General features: G+C 40.4%; 1 protein-coding gene across 14 annotated transcripts in view; it reads right to left on the minus strand.

Moving 5' to 3' along the window:
* Positions 1-14313, minus strand: part of ppfibp2b (PPFIA binding protein 2b) — an 80269-nt gene extending 65956 nt beyond the window's left edge. For all 14 annotated transcript variants that reach the window (XM_047597123.1, XM_047597122.1, XM_047597120.1 and 11 more), the window contains exon 1: positions 14174-14313. The gene's annotated coding sequence lies outside the window, so the exon portion shown is untranslated. The remainder of the gene's footprint in view (positions 1-14173) is intronic.
* Positions 14314-16978: the final 2665 nt, after the last annotated feature.

Consider the following 16978-nt stretch of genomic DNA (forward strand, 5'->3'; position numbering starts at 1 on the left):
ATAACGGGTATTTTTTAGGCATTAAGACGTCCTGGCCTGCTCCTTACATATACTTTCATAAAATAATCATTCATGTCCAACCCTCCAAACTAATTTATGAGTTTTCTCTTAGGAAGCTTTTATGGGTTGCAGCTGAATCCTAAAGCGAAGAAAGTATCAATGCAAAAAGAGAAAATACTAACCTTTGACATGTTTTATTGCTCATTTAATTTGTCATTAATCATTTCACATGGTTATTAAATTACACCACACTGAAGGCATTCCATCATCCACCTGATGAATGTAGAGCGTACACTTCTGGGCCTGCAGAAGCCACGTGAAGGAGGGTTTGCAGGATTAATGCTGTTTCAGTCTACACACACACACACACACACACCTGGCAGGTATCCAGTACATCCACATTCTTGTAATGTCAGTTGCAGAGCAGCATGACTGTTGTTATCATCGCTGTAACAACTTGCCCAAGGGCACCAACGGCTAAAATCAATAGATGAAAGCTGTGAGAGAAAACTGTGAGAGCTGTTCTTTGTGCTGACAGTTTGGATAGACAAAAGAAGAGGTAATGAATGACCTCCAGTTTGACCTAGAATATAGGTGTGCAAAGAGGGAGGGGCTGCTTTAGCCATGACACACGGTTGGAGCATTTCTGGGGCAGTGTTGCAAAATGTCTGGTTGGAGGTACGAGGTTGCGCAAAAATGTTGGAGGGGAGGTTGACTGCGACTGCGAGTGTGCGTTTTAGGGAAACAATCCAAAATAAACTTCTGAAGCTACTAATAGCTGGAAGACTGGGAAGCTAGGAAGAGTTAGTATTAGCAGAGAGGCTAGGAAGCTAGCATGAGCTACTACTAGCAGAGAGGGTGTCACGGCTTTACATTTAAATATATTTAAGTTCAAGATAAAGCATTGAGCAGCCTCGGTGTCACACTGGAACAGAATAAACAGAAAAGCAAAATATACAGTGAAGGAATCATATAATGGATGTTTACAGCAGCATTCTCAGTATGAGATTCATAAACATAAAAACTGGTTCAACTGGGCTCTCCTCATTTCTGGCATTAATCTAAGAGCAATAAAAACAAAACTACAAATAGTGTAGTATGTCTGTACAGCCCGGCTCCAGAAACAGCCTCCAAAACACACAAGGAGGGAACACATTGACAATACAAGCAGCTATTATATAAGACTTTCTGGGGGCTGCTGTGATTTACATGACATCAACATCAAGACAATATGTGTAGATCTGAATATCTGGATATAGATTGAAAAACAAGGAGAGTCTGGTGTTTGTACATTGATTCAATACGATGAATCATCTGACCGTGCAGGTCATAGTTGCTCACCGACGGCCCAACACCGGCTAACAGCCTTAATCTACCAAACCTTTAGCTCACTTGGATTTGGGGCTGTTGGATCTGGTAATGGTTAAACTACCGCGTAATACCAAGCAGGGACAAGTCCACCCTAACACTCACTCACGCTATGATTCAATTTAATGCACTGAGCCAGATAAGCTGAGACAGAGCAGGAGAGACGAGGAGCCGGAAAGTGAAGACAAGATAAAATATAAAGAGACGGCAGTAAAGAGGTTTCCCCCACGAGGCAGAGCTCCCTCAAAACAAAAGGCAAAGAGCAGCTGATAGGAGCCGACATCGAGCGGATTGATGCACGACACTTAGCCTCTGGGCTGTTATCGTGGCTTATTGCTAATCATCATGCTCAGTAAGCCTACTGTAATCACACATATGCAGATACATTCATTTTGACATTAATTTGTCCAGCGTCAGCCCAAACATTCGTTCACTCAGCCAAGAAGATATTGTTGTGACATCTAATTCAGTGCAGATTGTGGCTTTTGTTCTACAAATGTTTCTCGGAGGCATAGTGGCTCTGGAGGCGGAACAGAAAAAGTGTGTCATGGGATGATTTATATATATTATATATATTTTTTTAAACACAGGCCAACTTCGGGGTTGCATCTTTCTGACTTGTGGAGCTCCATGCTACTCAGACTTCATGGCTTACAGTAATCCACTCCTACCTGAATGCATCTTTCTCCAACCTGCCTGAGATACCTCTTATGAATCATTACAGCAGCTGACTCCCCTGTAATATAACTGCTATTGTCAGTAATAGTTACACCCCTATGCTCTTGTTTATATTCATTATCAATATTTAATGTAACATGCATCAGCTATATCTTTTACTCCTGTTAAGTGTCTTGAGATGACACTATGTAAATATAATTGATGCACAATAGCAATGTTTTTTTGTTTTTTTTTTAAAGATGCTGTGTTGCACATGGATTCCAGCTTGGTTTGTCCTTTCAAGCACTTGTTCCAACAACTGGTTGCCACTTCTCCTTATCTGATTGAAACTCCAACCAATATTGTCTGGACTGTTCTGACTGAGGTGGTTACATGTGGAATAATGATTCTGTTTCTTAATGGAATAATAGCGCCCATGTAAACAGGTCCACCACAGAATACCACCCCAAAGCATCATTGCCCTTGTATATATACAATTTATTTATCTTTTTTAAATTTTTGCTCTCTATATAGACATATATATATATATATATTTTATTTTGGCGCTCAAGAGAGTTTTTATGCGCACCTAAGCTACTGTGACCAAGCATTTTCCCTTGAGTCCTGTTTATCAAAGAGTGTAATTTTATAGAGGTTTACAGAGGAAGACAGTGAACAGATGAGATGTATGAGGAGAAAAAAAAGAAAAAAAGAAAAAAGGATGCCATCTGCAGTTTGTTTTCTAATTTGCGTAACAAGAACAGAAGGTAGGGAATATTTTTCCAGCATGTTCACGTTTACGTTCAAACTCTGGACAAGACCATTTGGACGTGCATATATTCCATGTGCAAATTATGAAATCTCCTCAGAAACTAAGTAGTTATGCAAGTGTACCACGCTGCAGTGAGATATTACCTTCACTGACAGAAGCTAGATTCAAAGGTTGCCCAGCGTAAAGTACAGGTACATTTGAGTAATTTGGTCTCAGTCCACACATGGAGGTGGTCTGGTCTTTTTTTTTGTGTGAACACACCACGAGTCCTGGGTCACATTAAAAACCACCTGCTCAATGTCTGTTCATTAGTAATTAGAGCCTTTAAGTAAATTAAGTAGAAATAAATCTAAATGTATTGTATTGTATATTGTATCAGTATGTGGTTAATTAAGGATGCAATCATTTTGAAGTAGAAGAAGAAGAAGAGTAAAGAAGAATTTGGTTAGTATTTCTTCAATAATAACTTTATTTACCTTTTATCCCAGAGATTTTTCTGTGACTGCCTCAAACAGAGCAGCAGTGGAATATTCCAGGGCTTAAGGTCTCTGAAATATAATAATAATAACTTAAATTGCTTGTTTCAAAATATGTATTGTCACCTCAAGTCATGACGCACACACAACAAACAGCTGTTCATAGTTCTGATCCAGGCTAGGCAGAGATCCATGAGACAGAAGATGTTATAATATTCTATTGTACCCCAGATTATATCAGTGTTTATTTGCATACATGGCTGCAAAATTGCGACCAGATCTCAAGTGGTGGCTGGGGACACGTGCATTTTAACGCCAGGTGTGACACTTTGCTGGGGTCGGATGTTAATGCAATGTCTGAGTAGGGTGTGAGACACCTTCTCTGTGGTCATTGTTTGGAGGTGGAAAATCTCGATTCCCGGGATACATTTGAAATTCGGGTATCGCCAACAACCTTCACCAGGGGCCAGATACTGGGATGAGAACAAGAAATGCCTGAATGCATGTGAATCTGTACGGATGAGAGGAAGGGTTAAACATTACCCCTAAACACACACCACACACAAAACACACAGAGTTGTATTTACCCTGTGTGACAGCAGGGCCTGGGGGGCTTAGGTCTGGCCTCTAGCTGGTGACACTAATCCAAACAGGCTAAACCAAATGAGGAGGAACGGTAAACTCACACATACACACACCCCTCTGTGTTTGTGCGTGTGTGTTTGCGTGTGTGTGTGTGGAGCCAGGCCAACGAGAAACACCAGATTCCTCCCCAATTATCATCAATGCGACAGAACCACTGACATTTAAGACGAGGATGCTTTCTGTTGTGTCCTTTAGTTCTGCCTGAAAAACCACCTCTCTGTCTCTCTCCTTTTCTTTCCAGTTATAGTGTGGGAGGCACTGTATTCGAACGTTTACTATTCTTTCCAACAGACGCAACAGTAAAACAGCAATAGTAATTTAGGATGGGTCGAGGTATCACGTATGAACCTGATTTAGCTCTTCAAGTAATCAGACCCGAGATCGATATTTATTTCAGTGCTTTATTTCAACATATACCAACATGTTTTTTCTATAAATGATATTGCATCCATCAAAGGCAGATCCTCCAATCTTAAAAGGAGCTATGTGCACAATAAACAAAGAGAAGAATCAAATCCCAGGAGACACACAAGGATTTAGCCTAGACTCAACGGATTATGAGTCTGGTAACACTGAATCTGGATTTCATTATGTGAAGTTTTTCAACTGATACAGAGAAGAAAAAAATAATATCTCTGCATTCATTTGGATAGTCCAATGACTAATTGGAGGAGCAGTCGAAGCGATTAAGGCATTCAACAAATGTCTCGCTACCAATTGTTCATCCTCTAAAGTTATTTTCACAGTCAATGTCTTTTACAATGGATGCAACTGGAGGCTAATGTTTCCAATGGCAGCCAATTTGTTGTGAACAACTTAAACTCCAGGGTACTTGGACGTAATTGCGTTACCGAATAAAGCCAAATCACAACAGAAGTAATTTCAGGTCACTTTTAATAAATAATGAAGTTACTGATCTAATTTATGCAAATTTATTCAATTTAATTTTCTTCATCGTCATGTATCTCCGCTTCTCCTCCCCTCTCTGTTTTGCAATGGACGGAGCTCCGCACCGACCTACACACCAACAGGTGAACACACACCTACAGTCAAAATAAAGGGAGACTAGCAGCGCTAACATGGTGGTTACTATACTGCAGAAAGACGATCTAACCCTAGTAGTCAATGGGCTAACTATGGAGCTAAGTTAGCATGCTAAGGCCGTGTTAAAGATGTTGCTGTTATTTGGCTGACAGACTCTTTCAGTGTGTCTATACATTAGTGTATATGTGTTAACTGACTGGTGTTTGGCTGTAGTGGTGCTGTGATTTATATTTTAGTTCAGTGTTCTGTTTGCCGTGTATGCGACCGTGGAACAGTAGGCTAACCGATTAGCCTGTTGTCTGCTAACTGATACAGCGTTACTATGTCTTTGTGTAAGAATCTCCATTAAATAAAAAATAAATCGCAGTATTTAGTGCTCTAATGCTCATGGTTTAAGCTTTTATCGGTTAAACCCAGGGGAAGCACTGGAGATCCAGACCAACCTGATGCTACTGAATACAATTGTAGGTGGGGAAGTTCACTTAAGCGTGAGATGAACAAAAAGCACTGCAGTCAGAACACAGACTAGGAATCACAAGGGGAAATCACAAAAGGACTGACAAACAAAGGTCAGAGAATCAGAACAATATACACAAAGAACCTTACATTAAGAGTGAAAAAAAAAGTTAGTGTGGAGCCCCGAAATTCCGTTTTCTCTCCACCACTGCACGTGCTCACAACAAAATGAACGTCAGTGAAGTCTTACACAATATGTGCCGACGAGCGTTTGTGTGTGTGACGACAAAGAGTAAAATGTACTGTGACAAGAGATGTTGTCTGGCCTTGTCACACACGTTCACACGGGCACTGATGCAGCAGTGCATTTGTCAGGCCCGAACACAATGTCAGTCTCCTGCACACAAGCAGTTCTCAAGCAAGTTCTGTCCGGTTCCTCTCACTGATGAGATCTTTAACCGGCCAACCTGGCTGTCTGAAAATTTGCAAAACTAAGATCAGAAACTTCATGAGTTGTCATGAGTCATGAGTTGTTGTTGAGCTACTGGGGCTCAGTCAAATCTGTCATTCAGCCTTTTTTCCTCAGAGTACTTCAAGATAAACCCGAATCTTCTACTGCAGCTGCTACAAGAAACTGGTACTCGAGCTATTTTAATGACTTTTTAAACCAAGTTGGGGTTGAAGCCTTAAGAGCGTAAGATGGGTCACATAAGGTTTTCCACTCAACATCCGTTGAGTATGCAAATAGCAACAGAACTATGGCCAAACGGTTATCTTAAAATAAGTGTGTAACAGATCTGCGCTTCAGAATCATTTGCATAACTGTAGGAAGGGAAACTGTTGATCTGTAGCTCTATCTGTATGGAGTAAATCATAAATTTACCAGGGACTAACTAGCTGATACCTTTTTGGTACAAGTCTGCCAAATAAGTTTAACAAGTTTACCAGCTTCACTAAGAGTCACATAGCAACAATTTATGCACAGGTGTGATTCAGTGGCTCCTCATTCATGCATCTTAATTAGTCACATTATTCTCTTCTAAAAGACTTGAACAATTAAATCATTACACACTCACAGCGAGAAACAACACCACACCCACTGCTTTCAACCTAACCTAAAACAGCTTCTGTCTGTGTCGGTTTAATGGACCAAGTCGAGTTGAGTGTTTTGTCTGCAATCAATTAAATGTTTATAATGTATAATGTTCATCAGAGAACCACTGGTAGCAAAAGTTGACTATGACGTCGCTTCTTTAGCTAGCTAGGTGCTTCTCCTGCTGCCTTCACTACCGACCATGCCTCATTGAATTGAATTCAGTCTCAAATGCTGATCAGACAAGTGGAAAAGTTGCAAAACATGCCAGCAAAATTGGGGACATATACGCTACGTGACGATGAAAAATGGCCAACTTGGGGTGTCCTAACCTATAAAGTCTTTAAATTCAAATTAGGCGTTGAGTAGTTTTAGCAAAGGGTCACATATCAGTAGCATATTAGTATGTATCCATAGAAGAGAGTGTAAAAATGATCATTGATCATATGATAGATGATTACAGCAGCTTCTCAGCATGAGGTTCAAGATAAAAACTATTTAAACTGCTGGACCATTTCTATGCTCTCCTAACATCTGGCATTAATCTTGAAGTAATAAATACAAAGTTACAATAGATTGTTTGTTTAGCTCTGCTCCAGAAACCGCTTCCAAAACACAAACATCTATAAAACAGATCGTTATATACAGGAGTGCTGGCGTGGAGGGTGGAGGTTTACTCATGCGTTCCCCTTAAAGAGTGAAGCTTAAACATGAGGAGGTTTTGTGGATTTCAAAGCCAAATATTTGGTCATCTCTCCCCCTTTTTTTTTTTTTTGACCTTTTTAAGAGTGGCATTCAAGGCTTTTACAGTTTTTTATATAATACAAGAACAACATACAATATTCTTAAGTCTCCTGATTCTTCAACTACTGGATTCAGAGCAACATATGGAACAGGAAGTAGATCTGAACAGAGTTTTGTATTTCCGAAGCCAACGCAGACTCTATTTCCCGGCTCGTCCTGAAGCCCTGACATGGCCTCAGGGCCTAGTCACCAGCCCGGAGCTGCTCAAAGACCAGTATTGGCAAGCCAGCACTGTAAAAACAACATGTCAACACCACTTAATACGTACACATTAATAGACGGCCACAATCTTGTGTGACAGCTGGGACGAAACAATCGGAGGTTAGACTGGGAGCAGGGGAAAAAAAGCTACCGGGCGTCACTGTGAATAATGAACTAGGCGGTTAAGATAGTGGACTCATTCTGCCACATGTTGAAGCTGATGAGAGGACGGAGCAAAGCATGATGGCAGGAACTGGCTCACAAGCCTCCGAGGTTGTTGGCAGATGTGTGTGTACACCTGTATAGCCAAGCAAACTTGCTATCTGGTGGTTATTATGGTAGCAATGCCAAAATTAATCAGTGGTATACTTAAGGTATCATATAGCAGCACAGAATATTTGGCTGTGATTTTATTGGTTAGCATTAGAGTCAATAGTCTATTGCAGTTATACTAAAACATCAACATAATAGTGGCGCTAGGAGTGAAATCTAGGGTTCACTAAACAGCTTCCGCATTTAACACAAGTGGACAACATTTTGTGGCAATCAAACGGACCAACTGTACCAAAGCAGCAACCCTAATAATTTGATCTGGGTTTTTATCCTCGTTCTTTAGCCACAGAAAACAGTGTACTACAGTTTTCACAATCTTAGTAGCACTAGCCTAGCGTAGCCAGACGAATATTTCACCAGGAACACTCCATTGGATTGTCTACAACTAATCTGAGACATTTTTCATGAACAACTGCACAACACGTTGCTCAGATTCTGTGTATGACTGCTGTTACTCTTCTGTCCATTACCACATTAAGTCTTGCTCTAAACGATTTGGTCAACCCGGCAAATCATAATCAGTTCCCAGTGGAGAGACTCCAGGAAAACTTTCTGCTACAGACATTTGGAGGAAGTTGGTCGTGCTTCCAGGCTAGAGTAGCACTTTTCATAACAAGTAAACCATAAAGCCTAATGCTAGTGAAATGCTACTTCAAGCTAAACTAGAGCCAACATCTTCTGTCCCAGTTATGTTAAAATGCAAAGCACGTATCTGAACCACGTGGTGATTATTCAAGAAAATAAATCAGTCCATAGAAAAGTAAAAGTTATTCAAGTAATTCAAAGGCCGCCTCCTGTTGCTGCAAACCACCCAAGACCATAAATTGTTTCTCGTCTTTCAGCTGATTCGGATGGACCTCAATGGTTCTGGCCACCCAGCGTTGTGTTTCCAGTCAACTAGCCTCAATCCAAACTCAAGCTTAAGATTTTCCACAAATTGAACAAATACAAAAAGTAAAAACTACACACAAGCAGCGTGGTAGAAATGGTTTAACGTCACAATGACCATCAGGCATGTGGAGCCGTGACACTTCAGAGGCCGTTGGCTTGGCTACAGCTGACTTGGGTTACCGAGTCACAACCTGCTAACAAGCTACCGGGACAAGAGCAGAGACGGCTCACGTTTCAGGATAACATTACAGTCACATAAGCACGGGCTGTCAGTTGAACGGACAGATACAGAAAATACACCGTCACTGCAGCTTAGCCAAAAACTTCCAGAAATACAGTAGATACTCACTACTAGATACTCACATACTAATACTAACACTTCTTCTATGTACTCCTTCTGTTCAGAGGGAACTAACAAATTGCTTGTTTGATTTTTTGGCTTCAAGGGAGGAGAATGTGAACTGTCTGACACCAACCACAAGCTTCAGTTAAACCAGAAGAGCAGCCCATTATTACATCCTAATCAACAAATATTGTCTCATCATTAAGTAGTAATCTCCATGCTTTAGAAAACCGAACAGAACCATTAGAAAGCCTTTTAGAAAATGGTTGCTAATTTTATGTGCATGCTTTCATTAGTTTAGTGCTGCTGAATTCTCTGGAATACCTCTCTGGCTTCTGTAATAAGGGTGGTGGAAAATGTCCTGTGATAAAACACACACAAAGCTTTCTTACAGTCGAGCTCAGATACCAGCCTGAGCTACATCAACAATATCTGTCTGACATTCTTGCAGCCGAGGGTGAAATGGAGACAAATATTACACCGAAACAAAATCCAGTTCAAATATTGACTTTGGCCCAGTCTCTGGGAGGAATTACTGGTCTTAGCCGAACCAGGATTAAGTTTAGATCCTCGCAGAAATTAAAACACACAAACATATTTATGGAGAAACACCACAGAAAATGCAGCTACACATGTTTTACATAAACAGATGTCATGTCAGCAAACTGATGATGATCCACTCGTTCAGCTGAAAGTAGAGTAGCAACGAGAGGAACATCGGTCTACTGACGCAACGTCAATTAGACAATGAGAAAATACAGTAAAGGTTTACGTTTTCTGAATCTAGGAGGCTTGATAAAGCTGCCAAGCGGAACAGGAATTAGCGTCGGTAGGAGTGTGAACATAAGTTGTAGAAACCTTTCAGGGCTACGAATATAAGCCACCGTTTTTATTCACTTATTTTCCACTGCTTGTTTTATGTCAGGGTGCAGTTACGGAACAAGTTCGCAAGTAGGCGGTACGTGTGACACCTAAGAAAAATTGATGGTCAGCCATGTTCTGATGTTGGGCTGTCGATGAGCATTTATTACCCTAGTTTTTCTGTTGTGTCCCACACCACCGGCGCTAGTTGGACCCTTGTGCGAACATTCAAAACTGCAAATATTTTCATGATCATCTAGAGATCATCTACCTAGCTTCCTACTGTACCAGCTAATAGTACCTCCTCCTAGCTTCCCAGAATTCCACCTAATTGTAGCTCTTCCTGTTTCCTGTAAGAACTATTTCCTATCACGCAGGTGTAGAACAAAGGTACCAGCTCATTGTTGACTGTAGTCTTTATAGTGTGTTCAAGTGCAGCTTTTTTTGGTCCAGAAACAGGAAACTTGAAGCAATGTCGCAGTCTGCCTTCGTTGTTGGTAGTTCTTTGACGTTAGTTTGGTGCTTCCCTAACTTAGAAACCAAACCTGGAGACAGGGTCGGTGTGAATGCAACAGGAAAGTAACATCAGCACCCAAAATCCTCATGCCGATTTTTAAGTTATATGTCATTTCCTGTGTCTGATGAGAAGACACAAGAAATGGCATATATTTAAAACATGTAAAATTGTATAGTGAGGTTAGCCCATCTGAGGGAGACGTCAGAAGCTCAGACTCTGCGAGCACAAGTTGACATGTTGCAGCATTTTGGATTTAAAAAGTATGCAAGATGTGAAACTATAGGTACAGTATTGTGAAAAATACCACAAATTTCTGTTACCGAGAAGAGCATTAGTTTTCAGCATGGGTCACAAATTCAGTCAGAATCATAGCACTTATCCAGTTATCTAGCCCACTTTAGTGCAGTGTAACACGACTGCATGTTTCAAATATTTCATGCTACTGGTAGATGAAGCAACAACTAGTGTGAAGTGTGAAGCTGTTATATAACAGGCATCATTTCCCAGATATTCTCACGTCGAAAACACATAAATCATTATTTTTAGTATGTGCCGTAGCTCCTGCTGTCGACATGTCCTACGACCTCATACCTGTCACTAATAATCCAGCATCACATCTCCTTCCTCAAACTGTGCGATCATGTTTTCCACTCTCCCGAGTCGGCCGCCTCCACCCATCCTTTAAATCTCACCGTCATTCCTTCACCTCCTCTCTCCTCTCCACTGCCCATCAGCCAGTTGGTCGGAGATCATTTCTGACAAGTCAAAACCCAGAGATGCGATGCTCACATGCTCAGATTTCAGTGCAGAATCATTGGTGTGTGTGTATGTGTTCATATCTGGCTGGGTATTTTCATGCACGTTGTTATTTGTGTTGTTTACGCAGCCAACGCAGAGAATACTGACAAACTTTTCTGAGAGCAGAGCTGATGGACGCACAATGAAATAGCTTTTATCCTCCACTTGTTTCTTAATAACAAGGCTAATTTACCATCTTTCTTTTCCAGTTGGGTTGAGGCTGGGTGCAAATTAAGAAACATCACATTTCTTTTATTTGCCTTTCAATAACACATTTCTTAAACTACAGCAAAAATCCCTTACTTTGAGCTTCTGCAGGTCTTTCTTAATGACAGGAACACTACAAATACCCTAGTGGAAACATCAAACTGGACAAATATGAGTAAAATAAATGCAAATTGTTCAGTTTGGGGCTTTGACAGCATTCATACAACTTAGTTCAGAAGGCAGCAGACATGGACAAACTCGTGGGAGGTCAAGTCAAATTTAAAGAAACTTCCTCCCAAACAGCAGCAGTTGATGGACTTACTCTTGCTATTGTTTATGACCGAGTAGTCGGCTAAAATCTTTGGTGCTGGTGTTAACAACAGGAACTGAACAACAAAACCAAGCAGTGAGTGATTAACAGATCTTTTTTTTTTACCCTCGGTTTTGCCTCACAGGAAACAAAAACTCATAATTTAGGGCTGTAACGCCTGAAACTCTTCAACACATCCGTCTACTATCATCTCCCCAGTACCATGGATATGTAATATTTGTATACACCAATCAGGCGTAACATTATACCTAATATTGTGTAGGTCCCCCTTGGGCCTCCAAAACGGTTAAGACTGCACCATCATGGAGTGTCATTGCTATGGGGTGGGGGTGCAAACACTGAACACAACAAACACTAAACGCACAACCATTGAGGACACCTTTAAACTTTGACAGAATCTGAACACATGAGACCAAAACTGTTTAAGAACCAGACTGTTTTTAACACATACGTCTATAAGGATTAGAGGTCCAGCCTCTAGTGGACATTAAAGGAACTGCAGTGTCCATTTTCCGCTACTGCCAAGCTAAAAATCCCCCGCACACAAATCCAACCCCTTTCCGTGAGTCATTTCAAATCTTTGACTCTGCTTTATTTTATATTTTCTGTGTTCTCAGCCTGCACAGCGACTACACCGCAGGAGGGGATTAAAGCTGCTGCAGTCTTCCCCGACACACTCCGCTGTGACGCACATTTACATTTGCATATTTATTATTTAACACATTATCGAGCATTTCCACCAACATTTAAACCCTCGCACACTTGCGTGAACTGCCAAATAAGCAAAGAACTGCTTAAAAAGCTCAAGGAAAAAGAAGCCTAATCCTTTATTTTTCCTACTTTTCTTTCTGTTACACTTTATACTCATGAGAAACGAGTCAAGAAGCACTGATTTCTAGGTTTTTTCCTTCTGTTTCCTTTTCTCTCTCGTGCAGGAATGTGATTATATTGCGACATGTGCAGCATCTATCTCTAATAAACTGTACTTTTAACATATTTTCCTCCTCCTGGGTTCTTCTTTGTAGATGAACAGCCTGACTGTCTGATCTCGCCTATATCGCTCCCCTTCTTCTTCTTCTTCTTCTTCTTCTTCTTCTTCTTCTTCTTATCATCTCCCCTTCTTCTTCTTCTTCTTCTTCTGTATCTCCCCGCTCCATCCAGGCACGCTGGAGATTACCTCCAGTAAGAAGCGGTTAAGACGACAGAGCAATCATCTCAACCTACACGGCTGCAGAGAGAAAATACATAAAGGACCCATTCTGGGATTTACACGAGGGCCTTTGATCACGGGGATGAGTGCCATCGTCTGCTCTGAAACTGATGAGTAAGCTCTGAGACCCCCTACTCCACAAGTAGGGCTAATGGTCCTGTCAAAACACTACTCTTTCATAAGTGTAATCTCCCTATCAAATTTTAAGGCTTTCATCAACTGCCACTTCACAACAGCTCCTGTTGTCATTCCCTCCCTCCCTGAGTGCTGATGCCTCCCAAGTGCCAACCGGAGCTGCCCTCAATCAATTCGCTGTCATCAGTGGCGACGATGCCTTTCAACTCACTCGCTTTTTAGAGGAGATTTGCAATAGAAAAGAGGCGCCGGGTCTGCTGCATTCACTGGCAGGAGGCTCCTAGGACTCTCTCTCTCTCTGTGTCTCTCTGTCTCTCTAGGGGTCTGTGATGTCCATAGATGCAGCAGATGCTTCAATGGAGGGGAGCCACACATCCGTTGCTATTAGCATGTCAGCATCACCCCCTTCTCTACCCTCCCCTCCCCTCCCCTCCCCTCCCCTCACTGATTTACTCACGCTGTCAGAAATTGATGATCTGCAATTACACAGCATGTGTCAGTGCAACTAAACATCATTTAATAGCTGCAAGCTGACAGTGCATGACTGAGCACGCGTGGAGAGAAAACACCAGTGACAGTCACAGTCTCCTGGAGCACAGAACTTGCTGTTGAACAAATATATATGTATATATATGAAACGTGAGTAAATATTCCACGATGAACCTCCTCTGGTGCACCACTAAGGGTGACTATAGGGATGAATAAACTGACAACTGAGGAATAATGTGTCTCAAAGGTAGTCTCTAAAAAGTATTCAGACTCTATAATATCATGTACACTAAGCTCAAATTCACTTTTACCCCCCAAAAAAGAAAAAAAAAGAACGGAAATCAACTAGACAAACCGTGAAAATCGTTAAAATAAACATTAAAGCATTTACTGAACCCAAACAAGTTTCCTAAACACACCAATATGAGCCAATTACTTTTAAATCCGCATTAACGCAACTTTATTCCCATAAACATCTGGTGGAGTCAAACAGAGACGAAAACTACTTCACCAATCACCTCCTCGCTGTCATTTTTACTTACAGTGTGCAGTGAGACTCCTCTGAAGCTTCAGCGACACAAAAAAATCCTTCAGTTGTGTTTGTGGGAGGCTCCCGGAGGTAAAACGAGCGCACACATGACCCTCTGTCCCTCACATATACATATATATATATATATATATATCTGTGAAGCAGTGATCGTGGGGCCAGGTGTGGTGACCTGTGTAGCCTCTCTCTGCTCCACTGTCTGCGGTGTGACTGAAGCTTCAGCTGCCTCCACTCTCTCACCTGCCATGTGATGGCCATGACGCCTTCATGGACTCCTCGGAACGCGTGCGATCGTGTGTCGCTTCCTTTCTGGAGCGAGGATGTCAGAATCAGAATTACTTCATTGGTCCCAGGGAGAAATTACTTTCCGTTACTGCAGCTCCTACTCAAAGTGTTCAGAACAAAGAGTAATGGTACACTTTGAATAGGAGCTGCGTGGTGTCGTACGTGATGCTCAATAAAAATAATGTGGAAATATATAATATGACTTATGTATTTATCATTATTTATTTGTCTGCTACTAGCACTAGGAAGTAATATATGTAACAATTGTTTGGATTGCTTGAATTATAAAGTTGTTTGTGGAGCCGTACAGCAATTTGAAAACACGGGCAACCCTTTTAAAATATGTCCGATAGTACCTGAATGCAGCAAACAACAAGTAATCCTTCTGATTACCAAGACCTCGAAAGAAAAGGAAAGACAACCACGGATAAACTGCTACTACTTCTACTGGTGATTTATTTTTCAATTTAAGCAGTGCACATATATTAAGTGCTGTGTACACACATAGCAAACTGAAAACACGGACAAACACGGACATTTGCAAAGTCTGTATTAACGTATATCCGATTGTTACTGAAGGCAGCATACTAGCAGTAGGAAGTAATATCTGAATATTTCCCTAAATTATTTGAATTTAAACGCTGTTCGTTATACTTGAATAGCTTTACAAGAACGTAAAAGAAAAATAGAGAGCGATACCTCTAGGAATACCAGAGTTTTTTTTAAAACATTTGCAAAGTCTTTGTTGTAATATATCCGACAGTACCTGAAGGTAGCAAACATCCAGTAGGAAGTAACCCGAATACTTAACACGATCTCAGGTACACCTCATATATTCTATATTACTGTAAGAGGGTAGAATATGTCATGCTATAATTGGTAATTTGCAGCTATTATCCACTTTATTAAATGCCTTAGATGCCACGAATCCTTGCTTTTAAGAATATCCAATATTCCAAGAGGCTAAGACAATAAATTTAAATTTACATGTTTTCTAGGTTCTAATTCAATGCTTTCAAGCACCCATAAAGCTGCACCAAAAGGAATATAACAAATAACAACAACCAAACAAGGTGGGGATTAAAACTTTTAATATGACTCAATGCTACCATCTAGTGGCGAAATGCACTCAACTGTAGCTATCACAATTATTTTCATATTTTTCAAGAGAAAGTCTTTATATTTGATTGTAGTTAGCACACTAAATGTAAATATGTCTATAATATTAAGTGTAGGATACTGCATAAAACTGATAGCAGACCTAATGTACACGCTATAGTCCAAGTGTGTTAATGTAATGCATAGACTTGTGTGTGTAACTTTATTGTAACATATAGTGAGTTACGATGATTTGTCATGTGAATATATTCTCTTTAACTGTGTAAAAGATAAATAAACTCTTGATAATGATCTGCATGATAAAACACGGTCTAAAAAACATAGTAAAAACATAAATATAAACAGCAGAATAATCTAATGTTATACACTGATTATATGTTATTATATGTTTATTATTATTGATTTAAATGTTATAAATTCTTAAAAATGCAGCAGTGGTGCAACAGCACACCAACAAAACTAACCTGGTGATTGCCACCCAAAGAAAAAGAAAAAGACAAAAACATCAGAGAGATAATGACAATGGAAATTAGCAGCATAGCTCTTCCACACTCTTTCATTATCTGAAATCCAGCTGTGAACAGAACGACATCTGGCAGCATCACTTTCCGTTACCGCCTGCTGTGACTCAGCCGACGATGACAAAGCACTCCCAAATATTCAAATGCGCTCCTTTACAAACACAACGACGGCAAACACACAGAGAACACACAACCAGACTTGACAAATTACACTCATCTGAGTTTAATGTTGACTGTGATGCATTCATCTTGCAATGTGGGGCAGAAACCTAATAAATCAGAAGAGGAGCTTGAAAAAACAAACAAACAGAACTAAAATACATCCAGATATTGTTGGGGAGTTGCTGCAATCCTGTGAATATTTAGTACACACATGAGCACTGCTTTTACAAATAAAATGTCTTTCTATGTGTTCAAGATGGAATTTTCAGAGGGTCAACACAACCACGAGTGCTCAGTGTTTGTGTCCACATATTCTTTATTAAAAGTAACTAACTTTTAAAAAAGTTACTTAAAAAAGAATAAAAATAATTTAAAAATTACCAGCTACTTAAACATTTAATGTTAGGGTACATGACTAATAGACATAAAGTGGCTGGTGCAACCTGAGTGTGATGAAATTAAAATATAACAGACAGTATAAATGTCACTGATGAAGTGTAAGCCATGTAATGTCAGTCGTCCCATGTTCATTTTTAATTTTATACTTTATGTATTTTTATGTTAAATAACATTAAGCGAATTTAAACGTAGCATAAATGAGATACAGGCACAGGGCCAGCGCGTGTTGTAAGCCACTGATAATGACTACACGCACACACACGCGCGCGCACAAAGACGCACACACACACACACACGCGCGCGCGCGGGACTGG

This window comes from Mugil cephalus, chromosome 10 (assembly GCF_022458985.1).
Source record: "Mugil cephalus isolate CIBA_MC_2020 chromosome 10, CIBA_Mcephalus_1.1, whole genome shotgun sequence".
NCBI classification, from domain to species: domain Eukaryota; kingdom Metazoa; phylum Chordata; class Actinopteri; order Mugiliformes; family Mugilidae; genus Mugil; species Mugil cephalus.